The 11065-nt window shown below is 46.1% G+C and overlaps 1 non-coding gene across 1 annotated transcript; it reads left to right on the top strand.

The window, feature by feature from the left end:
- Window positions 1-387: 387 nt before the first annotated feature.
- trnaw-cca (transfer RNA tryptophan (anticodon CCA)) lies at window positions 388-459 on the top strand. Its single transcript has one exon. It is a non-coding gene; the product is annotated as a tRNA-Trp (tRNA).
- Window positions 460-11065: the final 10606 nt, after the last annotated feature.

Genomic DNA, 11065 nt, shown 5'->3' with positions numbered 1-11065 from the left:
CCATTCACCCTCCCACGCAGATCGTTATCAACTCCCTTTTCTGTCCAACAGTTCTTCCCTCGCTTTGGGCTCTGTCCTGATCTATCATTTACTGCATCCGCCTTCCTCCCACAATATCTCCTGCATATAAACCAACGTTTTCCCAATCACCATCAGTTCTATGGAAGGGTCACCGGCAACTACTGTTTGTGTTTTGTTTCTGATATACAGCATCCGCAGTTCTTTCAGCTTTTTATTGAGGTAGAGTTGGAAATTGTTTCGAGAAACAGAAGGAGAGGTGGAGAGACAGAACAGACTGAACTGTTGATCTCAGTTGTTACGCAGACGTAAAATCATTGTAGTGCGATCACTTCCCTTAAGCATGAATAGCGGTCCCAATCTCCCCGTGAGCTTGTGGCGCAACGGTAGCGCGTCTGACTCCAGATCAGAAGGTTGCGTGTTCAAATCACGTCAGGCTCATTGAAGGCAATTTTGGATACTTGTGGGGAAGACGACTGAGCAGAGGTAAGCAATGGGTTTCAGGCCGATGGCACGGAGCCTGCTCCTGTTGCTCAGAAGTGAAGTTTGGAAAAGAGCAGAGCAATAGTTATGGGGCACCGATAGGCGGTTTTGTGGGGGCGAGAGAGACTCACGATTGGTATGTTGCCTCCCAGGTGCAAGGGTAAGTGACGTCTCTGATCGTGTTTTCCGGGTTCAGAAGGGGGAGAGGGAGCAGACCGAAGTCGTGGTCCACGTTGGCATCAGCGACATAGGTAGGAAGAAGGATGAAGATGTCAGGCAGGCTTTCAGGGAGCGAGGCTGGAAGCTCAGAGTTAGAACAAACAGAGTTGTTGTCTCTGGTTTGTTACCCGTGCCACGTGATAGCGAGTCGAGGAATAGTCAGAGAGAACAGTTAAATGCGTGGCTACAGGGATGGTGCAGGAGGGAGGTATTCCGGTATCTGGATAACTGGGGTTCTTTCTGGGGAAGGTGGGACCTGTGTTGTGGTTCTGTTCGCCGAGCTGGAAATTTGTGTTGCAAACGTTTCGTCCCCTGTCTAGGTGACATCCTCAGTGCTTGGGAGCCTCCTGTGAAGCGCTTCTGTGATGTTTCCTCCAGCATTTATAATGGCTTCTCTCTGCAGCTTCCAGTTGTCAGTTCCAGCTGTCCGCAGCAGTGGCCAGTATATTGGGTCCAGCTCCATGTGTTTGTTGATAGAATCTGTGAATGAGTGCCATGCCTCTAGGAATTCCCTGGCTGTTCTCTGTTTGGCTTGCCCTATAATAGTAGTGTTGTCCCAGTTGAATTCATGTTGCTTGTCATCGGCATGTGTGGCTACTAAGGATAGCTGGTCGTGTCGTTTCATGTCTAGTTGGTGTTCATGGATGCAGATCGTTAGCTGTCTTCCTGTTTGTCCTATGTAGTGTTTTGTGCAGTCCTTGCATGTGATTTTGTAAACTACATTGGTTTTGCTGATGCTGAGTATCGGGTCCTTCCTTCTGATGAGTTGTTGTCTGAGAGTGGCTGTTGGTTTGTGTGCTGTTATGAGTCCTAGTGGTCGCAGTAGTCTGGCTGTCAGTTCTGAAATGCTCCTTATGTATGGTAGTATGGCTAGTCCTTCGGGTTGCGGCATGTCCTCGTTCCGTTGTCTTTCTCTTAGGCATCTGTTGATGAAATTGCGTGGGTATCCGTTTTTGGCGAATACAGTGTTCTTCTCGCTCTTTTTGCAGTTCTGGTGTGCTGCAGTGTGTTGTGGCCCTTTTGATTAGTGTCTTGATGCAACTTCGTTTGTGTGTGTTGGGGTGGTTGCTTTCATAGTTCAGGACTTGGTCTGTGTGTGTGGCTTTCCTGTATACCTTTATGGTGAATTCTCCGTTCGGTGTTCTCTGTACCATCACGTCTAGGAATGGGAGTTGGTTATTCTTTTCTTCCTCTCTCGTGAATCAGATTCCTGTGAGTGTGGCGTTGATGATCCGGTGTGTGTTCTCTATTTCTGTGTTCTTAATGATTACAAAGGTGTCATCCACATATCTGACCCAGAGTTTGGGTTGAATTTTGTTTGACTGTTTGTTCTAACCTTTGCATTACTGCTTCTGCTATGAGTGCAGAGATCGGTGGGCCCATGGGGTGTTCCGTTGATTTGTTCGTATATCTGGTTGTTGAATGTGAAGTGTGTTGTGAGGCACAGGTCCAGTAGTTTAAGTATGCCGTCTTTGTTGATAGGTTCAATGGCCTGTTGTCTGTTCTGTATGTCCAGCAGGTTGGCTATTGTTTCTCTGGCTAGAGTTTTGTCAATAGAGGTGAACAGTGCTGTTACATCGAATGAGACCATGGTATCTTCTTTGTCTATGTGTATATTTCTGATGATGTCCAAGAATTCCTGGATTGATTGTATAGAGTGTCTGGATCCGCTGATCAGGTGTTTCAGTTTCTGCTGCAGCTCTTCAGCCAGTTTGGTAGGTGTTGGTATCTGCAAGTAGTTGTTGCGCTTTTTGGATGTACTCTGCTTTGTCCAGGATGACCGTAATTCTGCCTTTGTCTGTTGGTCGTATGATTATGTTCTTATCGTTTCTTAGTGATTTTAGTGCTTCTCCCTCCTTGGTGTTGAGGTTATGTGTTTGTCTTTTCCTTGTTATCAGAGGTGCGATACTTTGTCTCACTGTTTGTTGTGTCTCTTCTGTCAGTCCATTGTTCCTGAGTGTGCATTCTAGTGCTGCTAGGAAGTCTGCTGTCTTGGCGTCCCTGTGGTTGTAGTTAAGTCCCTTGGCCAGTATTATTCATTCCGTGTCTGTGAGCTGTCTGTGGGAGAGGTTTTTAACCCAGGTGTGTGTTGTGATGTCCTCTTCGTTGTGTGTTAGTTTGGCCATTTTTTCTTTTAGTGCCTTTTTTTTGCGGTGTTTGGTCCTGTTCTGTCCTATGGTGACGGCCTGTTCTATGGTCCGGGTCCATTCCTTCCATCCATTGGTGGATTTTGAAATTAACGATTTTTGGCACGGAATTTCTTGTATGTATTTTTGAAGTCTGTTGTGAGCGTCTGTAATCATTACCTGATCATCCCGAGTCCGTTCTGTCTGGCTGTGTCCCTGGCTTGTGGATTGTTGACTGGTGGGACCTCTATAAACAGGATGGTCTACACCTTAACCTGAGGGGCACCAGTATCCTTGGGGGGAGGTTTGCTAGTGCTGTCTGGTGGGGTTTAAACTAACTCTGCAGGGGCATGTGAACCTAGACGGTCGCTTTATGGTGTAGGACCTTGAGTGTAGGGAGGTTAGGTTCATGGCATCAATCTCGAAGGAGGGTGCCTGTAAACAGGAAGGTGATTTGAAGTGTGTATACTTCAATGCAAGAAGTATACGAAATAAAGTAGGTGAACTTGCAGCGTGGGTTGGTACCTGGGAGTTCAATGTTGTGGCTATGATGGAGACATGGGACAGAATTGGCTGTTGCAGATTCCAGTGTTTAAATGCTTTAGTAGGGTCAGAGGTGGGGGTAAAAGAGGGGGAGGTGTGGCATTGTTTGTCAAGGATAGTATTACAGCGGTGAAAGGACGATAGATGAAGACTCGCCATCTGAGGTAGTTTGGGCTGAGGTTAGAAATAGGAAAGGTGAGGTCACCCTGTTAGGAGTTTTCTACAGGCCTCCTAATAGTCCAAGAGACATAGAAGACAGGATTGCGAATATGATTCAGGAGAAGAGGGAAAGTAATAGGGTGGTTGTTTTGGGGGTCTTTAACTTTCCAGATATTGACTGGGAAAGCTATAGCTTGAGTACGTTAGATGGGTCGGTGTTTGTCCAATGTGTGCAGGAGGGTTTCCTGACACAATATGTTGACAGGCCAACAAGAGGTGAGGTCATACTGGATTTGTTTCTGGGTAACAAATCAGGCCAGGTGTTAGAATTGGAGTTAGGTGAGCGCTTTAGGAACAGTGACCACAATTCGGTGAATTCTACTCTGGTGATGAAGAGGGATAAGTGTGCACTGCAGGGCAAGAGTTATAGCTGGGGGCAGGGAAATTGTGATGTGGTGAGGCATGACTTAGGATGCATGGCTTGGAAAAGTAGGCTTCAAGGGAAGGGCACAATCGATATGTGGAGCTTGTTCAAGGAGCAACTATTGAGTGTCCTTGATAAATATGTACCTGTCAGGCAGGGAGGAAAGGGTCGTGTGAGGGAGCCGTGGTTTTATAATGAATTGGAATCGCTTGTTAAAGCGACGAGGGCGGCCGATGTAAAGATGAGGCGTGAAGGTTCAATTGGGGTGATTGAAGGTTATAAGGTAGCCAGGAAGGAGCTAAAGAGAGAGCTAAGAGCAGCAAGGAGGGAACATGAAAAGTCCTTGGTTGGTAGGATTAGGGAAAACCCAAAGGCTTTCTATAGGTATGTCAGGAATAAAAGAATGACTAGGGTAGGAATAGGTCCAGTCAAGGATAGTAGTGGGAAGTTGCGCTTGGAGGCTGAAGAGATTGGGGAGACACTGAATGAATACTTTTAGTCAGTATTCACTCAGGAACAGGACATTGTTGCCAATGTGAATATTGAGTCACAATTAATTAGAATGGACGGCTTTGAAGTATGTAGGGAAGAGGTATTGGAAATTCTGGAAAGGGTGAAAATAGATAAGTCCTCTGGGCCTGATGGCATTTATCCTAGGATTCTCTGGGAAGCAAATGAGTTTGCAGAGCCATTGGCCTTGATTTTTATGTCCTCGTTGTCTACAGGAATAGTGCCAGAAGACTGGAGGATAGCAAATGTGGTTCCCTTGTTCAAGAAGGGTAGTAGAGACAACCCTGGTCTTCCACTTGATATCCTTCAGAAAAATTAACAAAGTGAGTGTACTGTTAAATGAAAATAGCATAGGCACCAAATTCCTGTAAACTGCCAGATGCCTTCTGATCACACGTTATCCAGGACACCAAAACTGAAAACTGTCATGCAGCCAGTCAGCCAGCCTTAAGGAGCACCTAAGTGAAGCTTTCCTCCATACACAATGACCTAGAACAAGATGCTGTCAAAGATGCTGCAAATGGAGCTGAATCAAGGACATGAAAATGAAATATCAAGGCCGCTTGAGAAAAGAAAGCCATTTAAGTTGCTGAATGACTTCCTTCTATTCTATTAAATGAAAAAATGACAAGAAATATAGAATGTTATTAGAAGGTGAAACATATAAGCCATTAAACTTTTACAACAGTGAATAATCTTAGATATACTCAAAATGAAGCAACACATATGTACTTTTTATAACAATGTGCTAATCCCTTAAATGCTGCTCAGTTCCATGAGAAACTACGCTTTTAATTGTATAGGTGAGTAAAGAAGCTATCCATTTCTAGGGTGCAAATTGTATTCAAATGAATGTGTCAAATTAAGGAAAAAAGTGAAAATACATTTAAGAGGGACAGAGAGCATCTGAGCACCTTTGCAGAGTCTTGTCCCTCCCTGGATTCACTGCAGTTGCAATCAGTGAATAGTTTCCCCCCATCTCTCCCTCCCAAGATGAAGAATGGAAAAGGGGAGACATTGCTTTGCTCCTCGGTGTTGTCTAGAGGAGGGAGTTTTACTCTGAAATTGAATGAAGATAGAGCTTCATTCCGGACTGCAACTTCCTTCCATTGTCCAACATGTGAGTACGGCACTTTCTGAGGAGGGGAGGCTTGTCAGGATAGATGCCAATAAAATGCTTCCTTGTCAGAGAATCTAGAACTCGATGACACAGATTATAAATAAGGGCTTTCCCATATCAGGCAGAATGAGGAATTTATTCTCTCTTCTTTATTGCAATGCTCTCACACAGAGAGTAATAGCGACAGGCTCTTTGAATGTATTCAAGGCTGAATTGAACTGAATTTTGAGTGACAGGGAATGAAAGGTTATTGAGTGCAGGTAGCAAATGAAGTTAACACTACAGCAGGACATGCATGATCTTCTTAATTGGAAAGTAAGCCTGGTGAATGGCAGTGGCAAGAGATTTAACACGTTCCATGTCTGAGTAGTCCTTCAAACAGTTGTCGAAGCTGGACAGAGACATGGATTCCCACATCATAGAGAAACCGTGGAAATGTGAGGACTGTGGGAAGGAATTCAAAATTCCATATTTGTTTGAACGTCATTGCCATGGTCACACTGGGGAGCAGCCATTCGCCTGCTCCATGTGCGGCAAGGGCTTCATTCATTTAATCCACCCTGATGATCCACCTGAAGAGTTTCACGAGGAAAGACCTTTTTTCTGCTTCGTGGGAAGGAGTTCATTTATTTATCACCCTGGTGACCCACCAGCCGGCTCACACCGGAGAGAGGCCGTTCGCCTGCCCTAAGTGCATGAACGGATTCACCCAGTCATCCGCCTTGCTGATCCACCAATAGGGCCATACCAGGGAAGAGACCACCCTCCTGCTCTGTCTGCATGAAGGTATTCATTAATTTGTCTGCCCTGCTTATGCACCTTCGGGTTCACACCAGGGAGAGACTGTTCTCCTGCTCCATGTGCAGGAAGGGGTTCATTCATTTATCCACCCTGGTGACTCACCAGCAGGTTCACACCGGGGAGAGGTCATTCACTCGGTCCAAGTGTGGGAAGGGATCCACTAACCCCACTGACCTGCAGACAAACTGGCACATTCACACCAGGGAGAGGCTGTTCATCTGCTTCGTCTGTGGGAAAGGGTTTAGCCATTCATCCATCCTGCTGGCGCACAGGCGCATCCACACTGAGGATAGACCGTTCTCCTGGTCTGTGTGTGGTAGGGGATTTACAGATTATTCCAGTTGCAGAGACACCAGCGGGTTCACACTGGGGAAAGGCCTTTCACCTGCTCCGTGTGCGGAAAGGGATTTAGTCAGTCATCCCATCTGCTCAGACACCAATCCAATCACACCAAGCAGAGCACGTTTGGATTCTTTGTGGGTGTGACTTGTATTAGTATCAAGAGGAAGGGGAGTATTGCTGAGGCAGAACTGACTGCAGGTAGAGTAGGTGGCGGTGCATGGCTGACAGCATGGAGCATAGGATCCGGAAAGAGAATTCTTGCTGAAGGTTTTGAATTTGTAGTGTGTACTGGGTATCCTGTTCAGGTTCAAACTGTGTTGGGCTGAATGTGGTCCGGAGTCCATGTGAGATCAGATGGTTCCATATGCAGTTCTGAGGAATAGCTCTGAAAACGTGTTGCTGGTTAAAGCACAGCAGGTTAGGCAGCATCCTAGGAACAGGAAATTCGACGTTTCGGGCCAGAGCCCTTCATTAGGAATGAGGAATTTCTGGCAGTTCTGAGGAATAGCTGATTTTGATGAAGAGCTTATGACTGAACATCGATCCTGATGAAGGTCATATGCCCAAAACATCGATTCTCCTGCTCCTGGGATGCTGCCTGACCTGCCGTCCTTTTCCAGCAACGCACTCTCGACTATTAATACTCAAGAGTGCTTACATTCACTGGTCAGTTGAGCACCTATTAAGACACACTTACTGATTTGGAACATGCAGCAGAGTCGGGAGATGTAAACCTTTTATGTTTGACTCTGTGAAGAAATCAATCCCATGGAAAGATTGGCTCCAGTTTGTCCCTTCCCCAGGAGGCTGTCAGGACGATAACATGGGAAACAGAGAATGATTGTCCATTACTGAAGGTTGAACAAATTGGAAAAATGACAGTTTCTGATAATGTCTTACAATCCTGGTGGCTTTTGGAGGTATTTTTGAAATTGTCATGGCCTGTGTGACCCACTGATGTTCCCAGAGTCTGAGCCACACCACAAATGGCAGGATGGAGAAGAGAATGCAGACATGGGTTATATCCCTACCATAGACTCATAGAACCTGACCACATGGAAACAGACCTTTCTGTCCAACTCATCCATGCTGACCAGTTATCCCAAATTGGTGAGGCCACTTTTGAAATATTGTGTTCAATTCTGGCCTTCTTGCTATCAGGAGGATGTTAACGTTGAAAGGGTTCAGAAAAGATGCACAAGGATGTTGCCAGGCTTGGAGGGTTTGAGCTCCAGGGAGAGTCATAGAGCCTTAGAATCATGGAGATGTACATACGGAAACAGACCATTCATTCCAAATTGTCCATGCTGACTAGACATCCAATCCTTAACGAGTCCCACTTGCCAGCATTTGGCCCATATCCCTCAATCCCTTCCTATTCATATACCCATCCAGATGCCATTTTGAATGTTGTCATTGTAGCAGCCTCCACCACTTCCTTTAATAGCGCATTCCATACATGTGCCACCCTCTGCGTGAAAAAGTTGCCCCTTAGGTCCCTTTTCTCACCGTAAACTTATGCCTGCTAGTTCTGGACTCCCCCATCCAGGGAAAAAAAACCTTGTCTATTTCCTCTCTCCGTGCCCCTCATGATTTTATAAACCCGTATAATGTCACCCCTCACCCTCTGACACTCCAGAGAAAGTAGCCCTATATTGGTCAGAGCATTGAGTATATGAATTGGGAGGTCTCTGTCCAATGATCACTTACTGTTCCCTTCAATAATTCCATAATTGGAAGTATATGACATAGCTAAAGGACATAAATACAACAGATAATTGTATTTGAATCTCGGAGGCTAGCACATTGAATATATAACCATTTAATAACACTAGATAGATCTCTGTCCCATCTCAAGTTCCAGTCCTGATAAATGCCTTGCGGATCTGAAAGCCTTGAGAGACAGAGAGAATCTGAAACCGCTTCTATTTGATTCATTTCCTCTTTTTCCAGCTGCTATCTTGAATAGTTTTACCCTTCCCCCTCTCATTCCCCGTCTCCAAGCCAGGATGAGGAATGGAAAGGGGAGACATTGACTTGTTCTGAAACTGGCCTCGTCCCGCGTGGTGACGTTCGCGATGGAGGGCGGGGCGTCGTGAAGGAGCCAATAGGAATCGCAGCGCCGAGCGGCGATGTCGCTGTGTTCTAAGTCCTTTTGGCCAACGGCCCGTACGTCGCACTGACCAATTGCAAACCCTGGAGAACCTGAAAGGAGTCTGGTCCTCCTGCCAATCAGAGCTCACCTATTGTCTAAATGAGCTCGGGAAGCTGCTACTACTTCTCTGAATGAAGATGGAGCTTCACCCCAGACTGCAACTCCCTTCCTCTGTCCAACATCTGTGACTACGGCACTTTTTTTCTACACCCTTCCCATCCTTTTCAATTTCTTTTCTCATTCTGGGGTTAAACTGATATCCCAGCCTTACCTCAGCTTCTCAGAGCACATCTCTGTTATGCTCATCCCAGTATACAGGCGTGTCAGACCGGTTCTGAAGCAGGTAAAACCTGGCCAGGTGGAGCCATTTCTGCTCTTCAAGACTGTTTTGAGCGCACTGACTGGTGGGTGTTCAGGGAGACCACAAATGATAGCGATTCCATCAATTTAGAGGAGTACATGGTGTCGGTGATTTCCTACGTTAGCAAGTGTATTGACGGTGTAATTGTGTTCAAGACCATCACTTCTTGCCCCAACCAGAAGCCATGAATGACTGCAAAGGTGTGTGCAGTGCTGAGGGCCTGTGATTCTACCTTCATAGCAGATGACAAGGTGGGCCTGACAACAGTGAGGGCCAACCTGACCCAGGCATCAAAGAGTAAAAAATGAGGTCTGCAGATGCTGGAGATCACAGCTGCAAATGTGTTGCTGGTCAAAGCACAGCAGGTTAGGCAGCATCTCAGGAATAGAGAATTCGACGTTTCGAGCATAAGCCCTTCATCAGGAATAAGAGAGAGAGAGCCAAGCAGGCTGAGATAAAAGGTAGGGAGGAGGGACTAGGGGGAGGGGCGATGGAGGTGGGATAGGTGGAAGGAGGTCAAGGTGAGGGTGATAGGCCGGAGTGGGGTGGGGGCGGAGAGGTCAGGAAGAGGATTGCAGGTTAGGAGGGCGGTGCTGAGTTGAGGGAACCGACTGAGACAATGTGGGGGGAGGGGGGGAAATGAGGAAGCTGGAGAAATCTGAATTCATACCTTGTGGTTGGAGGGTTCCCAGGCGGAAGATGAGGCGCTCCTCCTCCAGCCGTCGTGTAGTTGTGTTCTGCCGGTGGAGGAGTCCAAGGACCTGCATGTCCTCGGTGGAGTGGGAGGGGGAGAAAGAGTCAAAATGTGCATACACACAAAAAATACACAGCCACTTTCAGGACAGCAGTGATAAACTGAGCGTGTGGAAGGGCACCCAGGCCAACACTAACCACCGAACAGCATTGCCTGGTTGTGCTGGTGGTGCCTCCCCACTGCTGGATGAGTTGAACAACTTTTTATGCATAATTTGAGGCTCAAAATGATGTGGCAGTGAGGAACTCTAACCCCCACCCCCCCTCACAACCCACCTCCCAATTCAGTCTCTCACGACCAGACTGTGCAACAGTTTCCTCCCCCAAACCATCTGACTCCTTAACACTGTATGATTGGACTCTTTTTCTATCTGAAATTTTTTGCGCAACTTCGAATTGCTGCTAGAAAAATGTCTATTCTTTATCATTCTTTTATTATGCGGTAACTTGTGTGTTTTGCACTCTGGTCCCTCGAAGTAGAGGAGATGACAGAAACATTGGAAGCTTCTGAGAGAGCGTTCTCAAAATTAATCCTGGGAATTGACGTGTTTGCTAATGATGCAATGTTGAGTAGCTTAGTTGAGCATTCGTTCGAGTTTGGAAGAATGAGAGGAGATCTTAATGAATAAATATCAGAATCTTAGTGGGCCTGAAAGGTTAGTTGCCAAAAAGGTAGTGTTCATTTGTGGGAGAGTCTCAGACCAGAAGGAATAGCCTCTAATCTTAAGCGTTTGCATATTTATTATGGAGATGATGTGGATATCTTCTCTCAGTGGTTAATGAATGACAGGGCTACTGAAGTTCTATCACTAAGTATAGTCAAGGCATATGGTGGGCAGAATTTTAATCAATAAGGGAATCAATAATAAGGCATGAATGTGGATTTTTGGATTATAATATTAATAAATGGTGGAGCAGATTCAATGGGCTGAATGGATTATTTTGGTCAAAGATTTTATAAACATCCTGTGGGATCTTGACAGGGCAGATATGGATAAAGTGCTTCAACCTATGCACGATATTCAGACCTAGGGTTCCACAGGAACCAGAA

The sequence above is a fragment of the Hemiscyllium ocellatum genome (genome assembly GCF_020745735.1).
Source record: "Hemiscyllium ocellatum isolate sHemOce1 chromosome 27 unlocalized genomic scaffold, sHemOce1.pat.X.cur. SUPER_27_unloc_40, whole genome shotgun sequence".
Classification (NCBI taxonomy): Eukaryota; Metazoa; Chordata; class Chondrichthyes; order Orectolobiformes; family Hemiscylliidae; genus Hemiscyllium; species Hemiscyllium ocellatum.
This window is presented reverse-complemented; position numbering and strand designations above follow the sequence as displayed.